Consider the following 19753-nt stretch of genomic DNA (forward strand, 5'->3'; position numbering starts at 1 on the left):
AAGAAGGAGCTGAGAAGTCTACACTTCCGCTTGGAGAGTACAGCGCCACTGAGAATGCTGGTCCACACTCCCCGGCAACTTCTCCTCTTCAGAATAATGCTGTGTGTGCGCTGTAGGTCTATCTCCCACTGCGCATCAACAGCAGAAGCTACGTGCTATCAAAGTCACATCAAGAAGGCAGCAATGCATGCACCAGACAGGCATCCCCACCTCAGACAATCCCTTAGTGATTCCCAACATGTCAGTCCACAGTATCGATCAAGTTATACATCACTGTCTCTCACTACTTCAGGGCTCAGTCCCTAATATGGCACTTTTTTTTGGAGACAGAGTCTGACTCTGTCACCCAAGCTGGACTGTAGTGGCATGATCTCTGTTCACTGCAACCTCTACCCCCAGGGTTAAACAATTCTCATGCCTCAGCCTCCCCGAGTAGCTGGGACTACAGGCGCATGCCACCATGCCTGGCAATTTTTTTGTATTTGTGGTAGAGACAGGGTTTTATCATGATTCCCAGGCTGGTCTGAAACTCCTGAGCTCAGACAATCTGCCCGTCTCAGCCTCTCAAAGTGCTAGGATTACAGGCATGAGTCAACTTGCCCGGCCACAATATAGCACTTCTAATCCAGAGGGCCAGCCAAAGATGTCGAGAGCAGTAAGAAACTGTAAATTGCAAACACCAGGGAAAAAAGAATGGCAGAAAGACAGCATGGGAGGATACAAATAACTGCCCAAGTGAAGAAGCCAGGGTCTTAGAACCAGCTGGGCTAACAGGTGATGACTGTCAGAAACTTCCTGGGGCTTGAGTTGAATTGTCCCCTGAATTGTAACCATCCCATTTACCTTAGCAGGGGGAGTGATGACATGCTTATGCACATGTTTTTATTCAGGATGATTTTTGCTTAACTTTATACTTTTGGACTTTTCCTTGAATTTTTGTTTTTGTTGTTTGGGGTATGTGTGTGTGTGAAAGATCTCACTCTGTCACTCAGGCTAGAGTACAGTGGGCATGAGCACAGCTCACTACAGCCTCATCCATTTAGGCTAAAATGATCCTCTTCCCACCTCAGCAACCTCCCCCACCCCCACCCCACCCCAGAAGCTGGAACTAAAGGGGCATGATACCATGCCCAGCTAATTTTTTGTATTTTTTTAATCAGAGACAGGGTTTCACCTTGTTTTCCAGGGTGGTCTCAAACTCCTGGCCTCAAGCAATCCACCTGCTTCAGCCTCTCAAAGTGCTGAGATCACAGGTGTGAGCCACCCCACCCAACCCTCCCTTGAATGTTGAGTCTCAAAATCCTCTAAGTGGCATTATTCCTGTTATGCAGACAAAGAAAATGAGGCCCTAGAGGGTTCTGATATGAACAAAAAGAACCAGCACAGGTCATCTCCTCCTCATTCTCTTCCAGTAAGTAGTTTTCCCTACACCGAAGACTGCTGGTCTTTCTCAGCTTCTGTTTTCCTGACCAAGAGCCAAGGTGGTAAAGAGACAGAACACCCACTATCTTGAGAGTGCCTGGAAACACGCTGATTCCTGAAGGAGATGGACTGTTTTCTATTCATATCATTGCCCAGGGCACATCCTAGGAGAAGGATGAAGGCACTGCCGAATTCAATCAAGTCAAAAACTGTCACTTTCCTACCTGCATGTAGACCACCTAAAAAATAATCTCAATGCTTACCTATCCACAGAGGTAAGCAAGTAAAACAGAGCCTGAAGTCCACATGTTGGACTGACTTGTGGGGATGATGCAACCTGGCAGTAAACAGGGCAATGGAGGCTCCTGTTGGGTCCCGAACATTCTAAAGCAAATAAAACAAGAAACATTTAAAAATCAAATAGAAAACCAGAGCAGTTACTAAGACATATAGTGGATAAGGGTTTGATACGTGAAGAAAACAGATGCTAACAGTAATTCCCTGACCTCACCAATTTCTCCCCAGAGGGAAGAATGTTAATATCATCCCTTGGCTGATTCTCTCAGGACTCCCTGGACCTTATTTCTGTGGTAAGAAAAAAAATCACATTCTCTTTGCTCTTCAACTGCTGACAGATCAAAAGATGACTTCCTAGCTAACTTCCCCAGCAGGATGGCCAAAGAAACAAGCAGCAGGAGAGAACCAGGCAACAGGACCATGATTTCCACCCTCTGCCATTAAAAAACTTCTTGGGGCTTGAGTTAAAAGTGCCATTAAATGTTTACTTGAAAGGCTGAGGTCTCAGCTAAGTGGAGGGCTTGTGTTAAATATGGAAGCATGGGTGTCTGACACATCGCACATCTATCGCAAAGACCACGACTAACCTTAACGGACAAAATGAAGAAACTTTTTAAAGTCTACTGCATGACTGACTTTCCATAATTCAGTTATTCAATTATCATTAGCAACTCTAATTACTAGTAATTATTAGTAATTCAATTATTACTAAAATAATTTTATAACAAACTGCATGGCTGTTTCACATCTGCTCCTAACTCTGGAGACTCGAGATTCAGAACAACGTATGGAGGAACAAAGTCCAAAGATGACACTGGTCAAAAAAAGGCAATAATGAAGCCCTACAAGATAGGTCCCTAAAGACTCACTAAGATGGTGAATTTTCCACTGAGGGTCTCAGAACGAAGAGGTTCCTCATGAGGCTTCAGCTTCACAATGCCTTCCTTATGTTGAGGCAAAAAGGAAGCACAGCAGAATGTAGTAATATGAAAATACTGTATATCCAGGACAGCTCCATGTAACCACCAAATCTCAGAGGGAAGGTGGTTATCAGTGAATGAATTATAAATTTCATATCTAAATAAATTTCAGAACTAATTTCATAACTAATACTACTTCATTTAATTGAATTAGAATTCAACTAAATGGGACAGGTATGGTGGCTCATGATTGTAATCCCAGCACTCTGGGAAGCCAAGATGGGCAGATCACCTAAGGTCAGGGGTTTGAGACCACTGGGCAACATGGTGAAACCCTGTCTCTACTAAAAATTAGCCTGGCATGGTGGTGCACACCTGTAATCCCAGCTACTCGGGAGGCTGAGGCAGGAGAATCGCTTGACCCGGGAGGTGGAGGTTGTACTGAGCCGAGATAGCACCACTGCACTTTAGTCTGGGCAACAGAATGAGACTCCTAGTCTCATTTAAAAATCTCAAATTAAAAAAAAAAGGAATTTAGCTAAATGAATAATAAAGTCAACTAAATGAATTATGAATTTCTTTGTAACCTGCTTCCAAGCCAGCCAACCATTTTCAGAATTCCTGTCGGAAGATACTTTATCAGTCCCTCAGGTAGGGTATTTTTCTCTGCATTAGTAAGAATCCTAACCCTGAAGAGTAACCGGTACGTTACATTCAGGTTCAGGATCAAGGTCTTCAAACACGCAGCAGCACCGACATGGTACCAGGACACTAAAATATGAACCTCAAAAATATCTGGATGCATTCATCCTCACACATCTTCTAGGTTTAGGCCTCTCCTACGTTTGAATAGGAGTCCTCTCTCCACCTGATATAGTCTCCAACGATAGCTACCATGACTTCATTTTCCTCACTCTGATAGCCAGATTGCTTCCTTCCTTACTTTCTTCTTTCTTTCTTTCCTTCTTTCTTTCTTTTCTCTTTCTCTCTCTCTCTCTCTCTCTCTCTCTCTCTCTCTCTCTTTCTCTCTCTCTCTTTCTTTCTTTCTTTCTTTCTTTCTTTCTTTCTTTCTTTCTTTCTTTCTTTCCTTTCTTTCTTTCTTTCTTTCTCTTTCTAATAAGAGACAGGGTCTTACTATGTAGCCCAGGCTGGTCTCAAACTCCTGGCTTGAAGCAGTCCTCCTGCCTCAACCTCTTGAGTACCTGGGCTTACAGGTGTGCACCACCATGCCCAGCTTGATGGCCAGATTTTTATTTTTATCTTTATTTTTTATTTTTTTGAGCTGGAGTCTTACTCTATCGCTCAGGTTGGAGTGCAGTGGCGCAATTTTGGCTCACTGCAACGTCTGCCTCCCGGGTTCAAGAGATTCTCCTGCCTCAGCCTCCCAAGTAGCTGGGATTACAGGTGCATGCCACCATGCCTGGCTAATTTTTGTATTTTTAGTAGAGACAGAGTTTCACCATGTTGCCCAGGCTGGTCTCGGACTCCTGACCTCAGATGATCCACTCACCTCAGCCTCCCAAAGTGCTGGGGTTACAGGCATGAGCCACTGTGCCCAGTCTTGACGGCCAGATTTTTTACTCATCCCCATTTCCCTAGACACTGTCCATTGCATTCTGGTTCTATCCCAACCCAACTGCTACACCGGAAGCTCCTGCTATAGTAACCAGGATCTTCAAGTCATTGAATTCACTGGACGTTTCAGTCTTCCTTTTTTTTTTTTCCAAAATTTTTTTATTGGCACTGAGTCTCACACTATTGCCGAGGCTGGAGTGCGTGGCATGATGTCGGTTCACTGCAACTACCACCTCCAAGAGATTCTCTTGCCTCAGCCTCTTGAGTAGCTGGGATTACATGTGCATGCCACCATGCCTGGCCAATTTTTGTATTTTTAGTAGAGACAGGCTTTCACCATGTTGCCCAGGCTGGTCTTAACTCCTGGGCTGAAGCCATTTACCTGCCTCGGCCCCCCAAAGTGCTGGGATTACAGGCATGAGCCACTATGTCAGCCTCCAGTCCTCCTTTTAAATGACAAGATTCACCACTTACATTTCCTTTTTCTGGAGACATTCTCTACCTTTGTATTCCATGATAACAAAAAAATATCGTGGTTTGTCCTCTTTTATCAACTGCTTGTTTTAAATCTTTTAGGCTGGGCACGGTGGCTCACACCTATAATCCCAGTACTTTGGGAGGCCAAGGTGGGCAGATCACTTGAGATCAGGAGTTCAAGATCAGCCTGGGCAACATAGCAAAAGCCTATCTCTACTAAAACAAAAAATTAGTATTTGTGGTGGTGTGTGCCTGTGGTCCCAGCTACTCAGGAGGCTGAGATGAGGCAGGAGGATCAGTTGAGCTTGGGAGACAGAAATTTGCAGGGAGCTGAGATCATGCCACTCTATTCGTGTCTGGGTGACAGAGCAAGACTTCGTCTCAAAAATAGAAAAGTGATTCCACAGAATCCAATGCTGCCTTATCATAACATTTATATAATTGTTGACTTATTCTGCTTATTTTATTTGTTTTAAACAGAATCTCGGCCAGGTTCAATGGCTCACGCTTGTAATCTCAGCACTTTGGGAGGCCGAGGTGGGTGGATCACGAGCTCAGGAGTTCGAGACCAACCTGGCCAACACAGTGAAGCCCCATCTCTACTAAAAATAGCTGGGGGTGGTGGCGCACGCAGTTGCAGTGAGCTGAGATCGTTCCATGGCATTCCAGCCTGGCAACAGAGCTAGACTCCATCTCAAAAAAAAAAAATCTCACAGAATCTCACTCTGTTGCCCAGGCTGGAGTACAGTGGTGTGATCCTGCCTCACTACAACCTCCACCTCCTGGATTCAAGTGATTCTCCTTCCTTAGCTTCCCAAGTGGCTAGGAATACAGGTACCACCACGCCCAGCTAAGTTTTGTATTTTTAGTAGAGACAGGGTTTTGCCATTTTGGCCAGGCTGGTCTTGAACTCCTGACCTCAAGTGATCCTCCTGCTGTGGCCTCCCAAAGTGCTGGAATTACAAGTGTGAGCCACCACGTCCAGCCCTATTATCTCTTTCTAAATACTAATCTCTGCACCTGGAACATAGTAAGTATAAAATAAATATCTATTGAGTAAATGAGTGAATATTGAATGAGCCGGTCAACAAGACAGAGGTAACTGAGCTTCAGTTAGGCTAATCCTAGTGCTTGTTATCCCATTGCTTTTTTTAATTTAGGGAGATTTTGTATCTCTTTAGGAGGATTCTGACCCCAAAATAAAATGCTGTATGGTGTTTTATCAAAGACACTACTGGCCAAGCACGGTGGCTCACACCTGTAATCCCAGCACTTTGGGAGGCTGAGGTTGGTGGATCACAAAGTCAGTAGATCAAGACCATCCTGGCCAACATGGTGAAACCTCATCTCTACTTAAAATATAAAAATTAGCTGGGTGTGGTGGCAGGTGCCTGTAATCCCAGCTACTCAGGAGGCTGAGGCAAGAGAATCGCTACAACCCAGGAGGTGGAGGTTGCAGTAAGCCAAGATCATGCCACTGAACTCCAGCCTAGCAACAGAGTGAGACTCCATCTAAAAAATTGAAAGACACTACTAACTGAGAAAGCAAACATAAGCACAAAACCAAATTCCACGCCCCCTCAAAAAACAAAAATCAAAACAAGGTAAAATCCTGATGCAGCTACATCTGCCTAAAGATACTTTAAGATGATGGACCTAGCTAATACACAGTTGCTCTTCTTTTCCAGGGTTAAAACTTCCCTTCCTGAACTGCCCACTAAGCTCAGCATTCATCTGAATGTCAAGTTCCTAAAAGCCCTAGATGCCCTGAAAACCAACAAACAGATTTTCAAGTGGCCAGAGGCCAATGAAAAAAGCTAGGATTAAAATTCTAGCCAACATGGGGTAAAACCCCATTTGTAATAAAATTACAAAAATTAGCCTGGTGTGGTAGCGCATGCTGGTAGTCCCAGCTACTTCAGAGGCTGCGACGGGAGAATCGCTTGAACCCAGGAGGCAGAGGTTGCAGTGAGCTGAGATCATGCCATTGCACTCCAGCCTGGGCAACGGAGTGGGACTCTGTCTCAAAAAAAAAAGAGAGAGAGAGAGAGAGACAGAATAGTGCTGCTGTGAACATGAGTGTACAAGTATCTATTTGAGGCGCTGTTTCAATTTTTCAAAATATATATGTAGGAGTGAAATTTCCAGGTAATACGGTAGTTCTGTGTTTAATCGTTTGAGAAACTGCTAAACTGTTTTCCACAGCGGCTGCACCATTTTACATTCCTAACAGCAACGCCAACACTTGCTGTCCATTTGGTTTGGTTTTGCTTCTAACCATCCTAGTAGGTAGCGCTGAGCCGTTATTATTACCACAAGTTTTGATGTGGGCTTTTGCCAATACTTGTAGCATTGTAAGGGCAGCATGACAGCAGAGAGAGGTTCTGACCACTTTCCAGCTTCAAATGCTTCCAGCAGTTCCATTCAAAACACAAGTTTTCACAGTTGCTTCTAATTTGTTTGAAAATTACCTCCGAGGCTAGCATTCACTGAGCTTCATGTCAACTAAGAAAATGGGCTGGGCATGGTGGCTCACTTGTAATCCTAGCACTTTGGGAGGCCAAGGTGGGTGGATCACCTGAGATCAGGAGTTTGAGACCAACCTGGCCAACATGGTAAAACCCCATATCTACTAAAACTTTTAAAATTAGCCTGGCGTGGGGGCTCATGTCTGTAATTTCAGCTACTTGGGAGGCTGAGGCAGGAGAATTGCTTAAACCCAGGAGGCGGAATTTGCAGTGAGCTGAGATTATAGCACTGTATGTACTCCAGCCTGGGCAACAAGAGCAAAACTCCATTTCAAAAAAAAAAAAAAAAAAATACTTAAACTTGTTTTGGAAAATTTTCTTCCTCATCTTTCTTACACTTTCCTCAACTTTCTTATACCGACACAAGTTGAAAAAAAAAATCTAGCTTAAAAACAGAAAAGAAAAAAAACAGGCAAAATGAAAGTACCATGGAAAAACAGTTTCCAAAGCTGTTGCCTTGTCCCAGATATTTCATATGCTTTCCCACTATACTCACTGTGGTACTTAAGAGATTAAACTGTACATATATAAGACTATGACTCCAGCTGGAGTGCAGTGGCGTGACCACAGCTCATTGCAGCCTCAAAGTCCTGGGCTCAAGTGATCTTCCCACATCAGCCTCCCAAGCAGCTGGGACAACAGGTACATGCCACCAAGCCCGGGTAATATATTTTCATTATTATTACTTCTGTAAAGGTGGGGTCTTGCTATGTTGCCCAGGTTGGTCTCAAACTCCTGGCCTCAAATGTTCCTTCCGCCTTGGCCTCCCACAGTGCTGGGATTACAGGCAGGTGCCACTGAGCCTGGCAAAAATGGGTTTTCATAAAGGTCAAGAGCAGAGCTTCTATTCTGAGAGGTAGAGCCAGAGACTTATATGAACCCCCCAACTTCATTATCCTCATTAAATCATATAATTTCCATCATATGGAAATGTACATTAAACAGTGACACCTCCGGACAATAAATAACTGGGAACAATTAGCCACACCTCTATAGGGAAACTTGTGAATGGCTGAAACCAGGAATGCTGAACCCACACGTGTCCAGGGAGAGCTATTTCCGGGGTGTGTGTGTCATCCATAAACACACATGGGTACAGGCTGATGAAGTGCACTGGAGACAGCACTGCAGTTAATCAGGAGAGTCTCAGCGCTTCCCCGACCGAAAGCCTCGGAATAGCATCTCTGTATCTTACAGATAATCCCCCTAAGCAAAGCAATACCTGCTTTGTAAGCTATGTGAGGAACAAACATTTCAAAAGTTTCACTCATTCTTCAGCAAACATATGTTGGTTTTTTTGTTTTCTGTTTTTCTTTCCAACTTTTATCTTAGGGTCGGCGGCACGTGCAGGTTTTTTCCATAGGTAAATTGTGTGTCTCAGGGTTTGGTGTACAGATTATTTTGTCACCCAGGTAATAAGCACGGTACTCTATAGGCAGCTTTTTGACCCTCACCCTCCTCCCACTCGCCACACTTAAGTAGGCCCAGGTGTCTGTTGTTCGCTTCTTTGTGTCCATGTGCACTTAATGTTTAGATCCCACTTATAAGTGATAAAGTGTGGCATTTGTTCTTCTTCTTCTTCTTTTTTTTTTTTTTTGAGACAGAGTCTCGCTCTTTTGCCCAGGCTGAAGTGCAGTGATGCGTGCTCTTGGCTCACTGCAATATCTGCTTCCCAGATTCAAGCAATTCTGCTTCAGCCTCCCAAGTGGCTGGAATTACAGGCACCTGCCCAGCTAATTTTGATATTTTTAGTTGTGACAGAGTTTACCATGTTGGCCAGGCTGGTGTCAAACTCCTGACCTTATGGAATCCACCTGCCTCGGCCTTCCAAAGTGCTGGGATTACAGGTGTGAGCCAGCATGCCTGGCTGGCATTCAGTTTTCTGTTGTTGCATTAGTTCACTTAGAATAATGGTCTCTGGCTCCATCCTTGCTGTGAAAGATATGATCCTTTTTATGGCTGTGTAGTATTCCATGGTGTATATGTACCACATTTTCTTTATGCAATCCACTGCTGATGGGCAGTCTCAGCAAACATATTTTGAGCCCTCCAATGTATACTAAGAATTCAAAAGCTCGACTCCCTGTCCTCACTGCACATAAAAAGTCTTCCTCCTTGACAGTTACGCTCTAGTTTCATAACTGCTTTCAAAGAACTAGAGGGCAATTCCTCAAGGATAGAGCGCTCCAACCCTGATAAACAAGGGCCTGGCACATACCAACAGATGAACAAACTGTATTTCTGCTTATGATCTACAAACATTTCCTCTCAGTTGACATTAACATGAAAAAGGATACATAAAAATCAACACTGCGTGGTGATTATCAGAGAACAGAGACACTTCATAGCCGCACTCAGAAACATTTGGAGGTACACTTACTGAAACATCACAATATGTACAATTATTATGTACAATTATGTAAATTACATACAATTATTATGTGTCTTTTTTTAAAAAAAATAGAAATAGGGTCAGGCTGGAGTGCAGGGGTGAAATCACAGCTTCGTAACCTCAAACTGTTGGGCTCAATGGATTCTCCTGCCTCAGCCTCTCAAAGTGTTGGAATTACAGGCTTACACTACCACACCTGGCCAAAAATAATAATTTTTAAAAAGAGAAACATTTGAAGGGAGAAATTAAAATGAAACCACATTATGATGCCATGGCAAGGCTCAACCGTGTTCTGCCTATAAAATTCCTCTTTGTCCAGTGCAGCGGCTCACACCTGGAATTCTAATGCTCTGGAGGGCAAGGTGGGAGGATCCCTTGAGCCAAGGAATTCAGACCAGCCTGGGCAACACAAGACCCTGTCTCTATTAAAAATAAATACGGGAGCGCGCGGAGCCGGCCCCACCGTGGGGATGCGGGAACAAACGCGGGTGGACACGGAGACCGGAGCCTCGACGGCTGAATAGGGCTGCATGCCTCCTGCCGAACCCGCCCCCTCGCCCAGCACAAGGGGCTGCCCTGCGCCTTCCTGAAGAGCCAGCGCACCCCGTTCCACATCCCGCGGCGCGGCTGCTGCACCTGCGCGAGATCGAGTCCCGCTGGCAGGGTGCAGACACGCGCGAGCTGCCCCGAGGTGAGCTGCAGGGTCTGTGCCTGGAGCAGCGGGGCACAGGGGTCTGTGGCCCCGGCCAGAGCGACTTGATCTTCGAGCGCTTCGAGGCCGGCCTGAGCACCTCGCTGCTGAGGCTGACGGCGGCCCGGGCCTCAAGCGCGCCACTGCCCCCCAGGGGACCAGTCGCCGCTGCAGCTCCTGGTGTCGGTGCCCCCCTACTAGCCGCGGCCTGTACTGGAGAGGAAGCCCCTGCCCCTGGGAGTGAGCGCTCTCCGGCCGTCCCCAGCAGCGCGGGCCCTCAGCCCAGAGCAGCTGTGCCCCGCGTCCAGGCGGCGCCCTGCCCCGCGGAGCCCTAGTAGCCCCAGAGCGTGGCGCTGGAACGGAGCCGGACAGCGGACGCAGGTGCCCGGGCCTGCAGGCCCTGGAGGCTGACTCAGGGGATGCCCGGCGGCCCTGTGCCCGAGGGGAACGTCGGAGGCTCACCATCACCGGCAGTCCTCCCTCCGGGGCTTGGAGGCAGGCAGGATTGTTGCTCTAGCTTCACAGAGAAGGACGCTGAGGTTCAGAGAGGCCCAATGAGCTGCCCAGGCATCCCAGCTAGGAAGCAGAGGGTCAGGGCACCCAACCCACTAAACCTCCACACTGCCACCTCTCCAGGGCAGTCAGAGGGGAGGCTACATAGGAGAGGGGGTGGGGACAGTGGGGAGGTGGTGGTGGGGGCTGCCTTCATCCTGGCATGGGCAGTGAGGCACTGTTCTGGGAGGGTTCTGGCAGAAAGGGTATCCTTGGGTCTTGGGTGCTGGGTACCTGGACACCAGGCCCAGGTGAGCCCCAGGGCCCCTAGGTGTGCAGAGGCAGAGTGTGTACTGCTTGGAGTGGCAGGCAGGGCCTGTGGAGGAGGAGGACTGTGGCCCCCTAGGCTGGCCCAATGACCACCAGAGGAAGTGTCGTGAGCAGCCCTGCCCTGCCAGGTGGGCCGACCTCACTCCCCCGCCAACTCCCCACCCCCAGGCAGCCTGGGTCTGCCACAGTCTGCTGCATCTAGGTCCCAGAGGCCCCAGGGAGGAGCAGAGGGAGCCAGATTTTCACTCTCTTCCCAAGGCTGAAGCCCCAATCCCTGGTCACCCCTCACCCCAGGCTGGGCCAGCCTGGACACCTGTGGTCCTCCTCCTTGGGTCCTTGGATGTGGAAATAGGCCTCAGGCCACACTCAGTTCCCCTGAGGGGAGGGTGGTAAGAGAGGAGGGGCTGGGCGATGTCACCAGGCTTTGGGAACAGGACACCTATCTGAGCTTGGAGCTCTGGAGAAGCAGCCACTGGCCTCAGTCCCAGCTCTGCCCAAATCCCGAGGACCTGGGAGCCCGACCTGGCCCTCTCTGCTGGTGAGCCTTCCGATGCCACCCATCTGATGCCACGCTGATGCCACCCGTGTGCCCTTGCCAGGTGGTGGGCAGGTGAGTGGCAGCTGTGCTCCAGCTCCTGAGGACCTGGGGACCTCTCCCACTGGGCCATGCTCTGCAGCTGGGGCTGGATGAACAGAGCACCCTGGGGCCACCCGCCCGTGAACAGCCTCCCCAGCCCGAGGTTGAAACCCCTTGCAACCACCACATGCCCTGTGCAGCCATCTGGTCTGTGGGGAACTGGTCTCAGGGGAGTGTGGGATTGGAGGGGTCCGTCTCCAGCGCCACCTTTGGTCTTGGGGTACAAAAAGGCAGACAGCCTTCCTCCAGCCTTGTTGCCTGGTACTGTGAGTGGGAGGGAGCCCAGAGCATTCCAGGGTCCAGCCTCTGACTCCAAAGCCTCAGGGATCAGGAAGCCCCTAGTAAGCTGTGGCCACAGCCATGACCTTGAGCTGGCTAGGGCCAGAGAGGGCTGGCGGGGTTCTCTGCCACTCTGACACCAGGCAGTGGACAGGTTAGCTCACCTTGCCCCAGTGTCTCCTGGCAGCCTGCCTCCCAACTTGAGCCCCTCACCCTGGCTTCCCCCGCAGTGCTCAGTGACATGCGGGGAGGGCACTCAGCACTGAAGTGTCCTCTGCACCAGTGACACTGGTGTCCCCTGTAATGAGGCCCAGCAGCCAGCCCGCCAAGTCACCTGCTCACTGCCACCCTGTCTGAGGCCCCTGGACCCACTAGACCCTGAAGGCTCAGGCAGCGGCTCCTCCAGCCACGAGCTCTTCACAAGGCTGACTTCATCCCATGCCACCTGGCCCCATGGCTTTCAGCCTCCTCAGCACCCAAGTCAGCAGCATGGGCAACACCAATGAGGAGGTGGCCCTGGAGCTGGACCCACCGGGGACTGTGTTTGTGGACAATTTCATCAACTTCCACGAGGATTTGTCCTAGGGGCCCTTTAAGGAGCCTGATCTAGACCTGGCAGGGACAGGGGATGGGACGCCCCACCACAAGGCTGTTTTGCTGCACCCTCCACGGGTAGTCCAGTGCCTGCCACAGAGCCTCCTGCAGCCATGGAGGAGGGGGCACCAGGACCTTGGTCCCCTAGCCCTTGGCCCAGCCAGACCAGCTGCTCCCCACCCCCACCCTCAGAGCTGACCCCTGGGAACTCTGGTCAATTTCCTGCCTGAGGAAGACGCCCCTATAGAGGCTCCAGACCTTGGGCTCCCCAGCCCACCCTGGCCCAGGGTTTCCATTGATGGCATGCAGATGCCTGCTGCCCCTGGGAGCTAAAATGACTTCCCAGTTGGCAAGGACAGCCAGTGCCAGCTGCCTCCCTCCATGGCGGACAGGACCAATGAGGTTTCCAAGGATGATGAGAAACCTGGGGGCCACAGAGCCCCCCCACCTGCCCCGAAGACCCAGCCCCACACTGCCCCCTTTGTCCTGTTGGCAGCACCCACCCCTCTCCTAGTCCTGACGTGGTAAAGCTGTGGACAGGAGGGACTCTGGCCTGGAAGCCAGCTCTGGAGGGTGGCCTGGGACCCGGGGACAGTGAGCTGTGGCCCACTGTGGGGGCGGCCCCTCCCCCTCCCCCTCCTCCTTCCATAGCCCCTCCACCAGAGATGGAGGGCAGAGACAGCCCCCCAGAGCTGGGGACTCCCACCTTCCCAACTCCCCAGGACCAGGCTCCTGGGACCTGCAGACTGTGGCAGTGTGGGGGGCCTTTCTCCCCACAACCCTGACTGGCTTCTGGCACACACCTGAGTCTGAGCCTGATCCTGCCCTGGGCCCGGGACCAGCCTGAGTCCCTTAGCCGTGAGGTGTCCCTGAGCTCTGGGCTGCTGTCCATGCCAGCTTGGGACAACCCCGCCAACAGCTGCAGAGCCTCTGAGACCCAGCCCCTGGCCCCCAGCCTGGCTGAGGCGCGGCCCCCGCACACCCGCTGGCTGCTGATCTTCTCTACAAGTCCCCAGTCCAGAAACTGGAGCCAGTGGCCGGGTGGGTGGGGAGTTTGTGCAGGGCAGGACCTTGGTGATGGTTTCCTCACCTGAAAATGAGCAGAGTGGGACAGGGGCAGGGGTTCCCAGGATTGGGGGAACTGACAGCTGGGTAGGTGGACGTGCCATGAGGTGGGAGGAGCATTGCTCCAGCTCAGTTCTTCCACCCTCCCTGGGACCCAGGGGCCAGTCTGCCCAGCAGGCCTGTTTCCCATCTGAGCAGTGGAGCTGTGGTGAGGGAACCCTGGGCGCATTTCTGAGCGGCACAGGAGGCCTCAGGGAAGGCAGGGGTGGGCACACTCTGCAGCATGCCCCAGGAGGGAGCTCACTCAGCTGTGCAGTGGGGGGGCAGTCCCTGCATGGCCACCAGGCCCAGTCCTGCCCAGCAGGCAGCAAGCTTCTCTGAGGCTCAGCCTGGCCCCTCCAGGCTGGGCTCAACCCACTGCCATTTGGCTGTGTCCTCAGTGGCCCCACCCTCCTTGGCAGGCAACACAGGCCCTTTGTCCCTTGTGGGCAGGGTCAGTTGGTTTCTGGGGGGGTTTGACTTTTTATTCTCAGTCTTTCCGGGAGGTGGGTGGAAGAGTCTGTTTTGCAAATAAGGAAACTGAGGCCCAGAAGAGGGCTCTGTCTTGCTGAGGTCATGCTAGCCTAGGTGGGTAGTTCCTGGCTGTGGGGGCCTGGTGGGGATGTGATCTGCCTGGCTTTCACGGGTCCATGCCCCGAAGTGCTCCACCACCTGCAGCCTGGGCGCCGTCTGGAGGTGGGTGCGCTGTAGCTCCGGCCAGGATGAGGACTGTGTGCCCGCTGGCTGGCCCCACCTGCCTGCCGCTGCCACCTGCGGCCCTGTGCACTGGGGCAACTGGAGAAAGGTGCGTGAGGATGGAGCCAGGGCAGGCTGCCTCAGGGCACGGGTGGAGCCCTGGGTAACCAGGGCCTGTGTTCCGAGAGCAGCAGGGCAGGGCAGGGCTCCGGGCTGCACATCTGGGTGCCCAATCACACCGGATTCCAAGTCTCTTGGGAGTCTTCATCTTTGCCTGGCTTGGCCTGTCTCTTTTCCTCTGAATTTCTGACCCCATCTGGACTGTCTTTCACCAGCTTGCCTTTGTTTCTCCCTTTCTCGGTCTGGCCATGCACCTTTTGCCTGGGACCTGCCAGCCTTGGCCTCTCACTGGGGGCTCTTCAGGGATTTGCCCCGGGCTGGAGCGTGGGCCTGATGGCCTCCCTGCCACACGCCTCACGGGGTCACGTGTGTGGGCCTGCACGTGGGGAGTGTCCACATGCGTCTCTTGGTCCCCAGTGCTCCTGCAGCTGTGTTGGAGACTCCTCCGTGCGGGACCTACAGTGTGTGGACACACGGGGCTTCCGGCTGCTGTGGCCCTTCCATTGTCAGCCGGGGACTTCCAAGCCACCCTCGCACCAGCCCTGCAGGGCCCAGCCCTGCCTCAGCTGCTACATCTCTTCCTGGAGGGAGGTGAGGCCTGAGGGTCCAGTTGGCAGGAGGGGGCGCTCTCAGACCCTGGCTGTGCCCTGACTCCTTCCCTGCCCTCAGTGCTCCGATGTCTGTGGTGGTGGTGAACAGCAGCATCTGGTGACCTGCCTGGAGCAGGGAGCAAGGGCTTGCTGGCACCTGGTGAGTCCTGGGATGGGTGAAGCAGCTACTGAGTGTAGCTGAGAGCCAGGCTCTCTCTGGAGGCTGCACGTGCAGCAGTGACTGGACAAGGCCCCGCCCTGCTGGCGCTCACAGCCTGCCAGGGAGAAACAGACAAGGAAAGGGCATGTGTGCTGTGGTATCAGAGAAGGCCTTCCCAGGAGGGGCCTGGGGTTGAGACCCAAGGGAGGAGTCAGTGATGCCAAGGACAGGGATCAAGGGGACAGCAGGTGTGAAGTCTGAGGCGGGAATGACGAGCTTGGGGCAATCAGGGAGCCCAGCAAAGGCCAGCAGCAGAAGGGGGCGGAAGAGGAGCCTCAGGTGGGCAGGACACCTTCTGCCGGGTCTGTTTGGAATTGAGGGGTTCAGAAATCTCAGCTCTGGGCCCTGAGCCAGGCCCTGGAGTCAGCTGGGCCAGCGTTTGAGTCTTTGTCCCACTGGCTGCTGAGTGACTGTGGGCAGGTTGCTTTGTCTTGCTGGGTCACTGTTTTCTCATCTGTTAAATTGGGACAGCTTGGGAGAGGAGGGTCGGGAAGATTAAATGAAGTAATGTGACGAAGCACAGGACTGGGCACAGCCTCGGCGGGCACAGCACGACACTGGCACAGACTCGGCGCATGTTCAGGGCTTTCAGACCCGCACCTTATAACAACAAAACCTGGCAGGCTGGGCCCTGACCGTGAAATCTGTCTCCTCCCCTCCTGCCTGTGGGCTGGGCAGGTCCTCTGCCCCATCCCTTGGGCACAGCGGTGTCTCACCCATGTCTCTGCCCGCTGCTGCATCATGGCTCCATCCCGGGGCTTTGCCCAGGCATCTCAGGCATGTCCCGTTTGAGGGGCTAGCTGCCCTGCAGCCTTGGGGGCTGTCCCCACTGTTCTCAGGCCCCTCCCCGCTACAGGAGCCGATCCCACAAATGTGAGTGGGGTTCAAGTACTGAGTGGGTTCTAGGCATGGGACCAGGCCCTCCGAGGAGGCACTGAGGGCAGCGGGGCTGGGAGCAAGGGCAGGCCAGTTAGGCACAGGGCGCAGGGATGGCTTCCCAGAAGTGTCACCCTGCCCTGCTGCCTTCAGCATGCACCCCAGCCAGCATCTCAGAGCACTCCTGTGAGCTGCCTGAGCTGGGTGCTGGCACCATCTCTCTTGCCATCAGGGCTATAGGGCTGGCCACAGGGAGAGGGGTGGTTACAATCCAGGTGGTGAAGACCAGATGGGGCAGAGAACAGGAACTGAGGCGCCTGGGGGCCTGGAACCAAGGACAGATGGCCCAGCATGCTCTGGGCTTGCAAGGTCTCTCTGGGGTGGGTGTGAGTGGGCTGCAGGGAGTGTCGGTGGGGCTGGTTAGGTGGCTGACCTAGGCGTTGTCCTCAGTGAGGAGTTTTCTGCCACCAATGAACAGTGGAGGGGCCGCAGGAGGGTGTCTTGGACCGTGAGACCTGGAATTCCCAGGATGTTTTGCTGGTGTGTGGGACAGTGTGGTGGATATTTGGAAAGCCTGGAAACTCCAGAGTGTGATCACTGCAGTGACCCAGCAACACCACATCTGTTTGCTGTGGGCGTGGGGTTCGCAGAGGAGGGAACCGAGGCCTGAGAAGTAAAGCAGCTTGTGTGAGGTCACCCAGGGCAACCAGGATGCAGCCTGAAGATGTGCGCTTTGGAGCTCTGCCTGGAGCTGGGGTGTAGGAGCCTGCCCTGCTGCCTCGTGCCCTCTGTGGGGCCTAGAGGATGTCCCAGGCCCAGGGCTGGCTGCTCCCGTCCTGCTACTCCTCCCCTGGGAGGTCTGCTGGAGTGAGCAGGGCCAGGGCGGTAGCTGGGGGTTGTCAGCAGCGGCAAGAGCATCAGGAGCAAGGCCAGGAGGCTGGAAACAAGCCACTTTTCAAACAGCTCCGATAACCACAGGCAGGAGGGCCCAGCCAAACCTCAGCCCTGACAAGCACAGCCTGCAGCCAGCCTCCCTCACCAGCCGGCCTGGGCTCAGCCCCTGGTTTCTGCTGACGGCCTGTAAGGTCCACTCTCTCTAGGCTTCCCAGCCCACCTGAGAAGTGGAAGGCTGGCCTGGGAGATGGGACCCTGTGACTCTGAAGCCAAGGCTGAGTGCAGCCCCCATGGCTGGAGGGGGTCACAGAGGCCTGGCAGGACAGGTGCACTGGGACAGGGGGATGTGCTGGGAATAGGGGGCAGAGGCCACTGCAGGCTGGCAGGAGGCCCCTGGGACTGCAGCTCTGTGCCAGGTTCTGTCAGGGGACACCAAGGCTGAGCAAGGATGGAGATGGGGTAGCAGGGTATCACCCCGGGCAGGCTCTTTCATGGGCATGTAAGGTGGTCAGGGTGGGGACTCAGGACCTTTCCTCCAGAAACCTCAGCCTACCAGTGCCCATTCTCGAGTCCTGGGGGTCAGCCATGGGCAGGTGGGACAGAGACAGCAGCAGCTGGAGACCTGCAATGCTGGTTCAGGAGGCCCTCTAGAAACAGGGGCCTCTGCATGGCGGGGAGCTGCTGGAGCCTCCTTAAAGTGGTTGGGATGGGGAGCCAGGTTCTGTATACCTCAAACCACTGGTTTGATACCCCTCAGAGTGGCCCCTTCCCCACCACCAGCCCCAGCACCAGGTTCCTACCACGTTGATCCAGCTACCTGGTACCTGCCTACCCACAGCCCCTTCCCCTCCCATAAAATCTAGTCCCATGGAGCCAGACTGTGGTGCCCACAGCAGAAACAGATGGGCACGAAGCTGCTTTGAAGATATGTGGAATCTGGGCTGGCCGGGGGTGGAATATGTGGAATCTGGGCTCGCTGGGGGTGGGGAGCCTGGGGAAGGGGCACACACTGTCCTCTCAGGCCAGGCCCAGCCCTGGACCCAACCCTGCTCTCTGGCTTCAAGCCTTGGACTCGGCAGTTGACAACTGCCCTCTCAGCCCTGCTCCTGGAAGGTGTTACACCCCTTCTCCAGGTGGGGGATGCTAAGATTCAGAGAGGTTGCCCTGCAGCCTACCGGGGCCACCTCACACATTCTACTCTCCGGAATACAGCATCCCCGGACAAAAGGTGAGTGGGGCTCCAGAGCCTGCATGTGGCAGCTGCTGCCACTCGGCCAGGTGTATGCTGGGGATAGGGGACACCAGTGAAAATCACTCCTCAGAGACTGAGACCAAGAAACAGTATCAGAGGCTGCACCCCTCGGCGATAAGCGTCTGTCCCAGGACTTGGAAGCGATGGAGGGAGCATGGCCAGGGCGGCTGCCTGCAGGTGAGTGCCCTGCTGCTGCCAACTCCACATGCTCACCTCATTTCACACTAATAGCCCCATCCTTAGAGGAGGAGCCTGAGGTTCTAAGAGAAAGTAACTGGGCCAAGGGCACATGCCCTGGTGACACAGGCCATCCTAGGGCCCAACTGCCCACCTCTGAGCTCCAGGCCACCTTGTGGTAGCTCCAGGTGGTAGAGGGTGCAGGCCCCGAGCAGGCCCCAGTGGTGGCTTTACGCAGAGAGGGCAGCCTGCCAGAGGCCACACAGAAAAGCATGTCACTTGGCAAGCTAGGGTGAGTCCTGGCCCTGCTGTGCAGCCCAAGGGCAGGGGGGCATCAGACATGCTTCCTGTCTGTTCCTGCAGCAGCCTGGCTGGCCCAAAGAGACCCTAGGGACCCGTGCTCTGAGCCATGGCTTCCCAGGCCTTAGTCAGAATTGCCCCTAGTGACAACCCCTTCCAAGGGGTGGGGAGCAGGGCCTGTCGACTTGCTCCTGACCCATACACTGAGCCAGTACCTGTCCCAGCTCTGCCGCCGCTGCTGTGCCGTGTGACTTCAGGAACTCCCAGCCTTGCTGAATCCATGTCCCCAGAAGAGAAAAGGCTGCCAGGCCTTGGCCTGCTCTGTCTGGGAATACTTGCTAGAGCCACTCCACAAACCGCCCCATGGGAAGACATTTGGTCCTAATCATTCTTGGTGTTTTCCACTGATGGCTGGCAGTGTCCCCAGTGGCAGCTGTGCCTGAGCTGTCAGCCCAGGCAGGAGACAAGCCTGTGACTCAGGCAGGGCATGGTACAGCTGGAGGAAGGAGGGGTGCCTGTTCTTTGTGGCTGGACGGGGGGGTTATCTGGACACAGGGAGTCTCCAGCTCCTGGCTTTCCCACCTCAGTACCCCCAACCCACACCTGCAACTTGGCCATGGTTTTTGGGGCCTCCCAAGGCTGCCCCTGCTGGCAAAGACATCCTGACACACCCGCCCCAGGTAGTAAAATATATTTAAACTGTAGTAAAAATATACAAAAGTATTAACAGAGAGGTTCAACCCATAAAAAAAAACTCCATCCATTTAAAAATTGGCAATTCCCAGGGACACTCAAAAACTGGAAGGTCAGAGAGCCCCTCCTTGCCCCCCCAACACCAATAAGCCCTGCCCCACCCTCCAAGCCCTTGGGATGAGCCCCATCACAAGCGA

General features: G+C 53.1%; 2 pseudogenes; both read left to right on the plus strand.

Annotated features, from left to right (window-relative positions):
* Positions 1-10081: 10081 nt before the first annotated feature.
* On the plus strand, positions 10082-10902 carry LOC118142842 (suppressor APC domain-containing protein 2 pseudogene; annotated as a pseudogene).
* Positions 10903-11209: 307 nt separating this feature from the next.
* Positions 11210-18954, plus strand: LOC100388287 (A disintegrin and metalloproteinase with thrombospondin motifs 7-like; annotated as a pseudogene).
* Positions 18955-19753: the final 799 nt, after the last annotated feature.

Source organism: Callithrix jacchus, chromosome 8, assembly GCF_049354715.1.
Source record: "Callithrix jacchus isolate 240 chromosome 8, calJac240_pri, whole genome shotgun sequence".
Taxonomy (NCBI): Eukaryota; Metazoa; Chordata; class Mammalia; order Primates; family Cebidae; genus Callithrix; species Callithrix jacchus.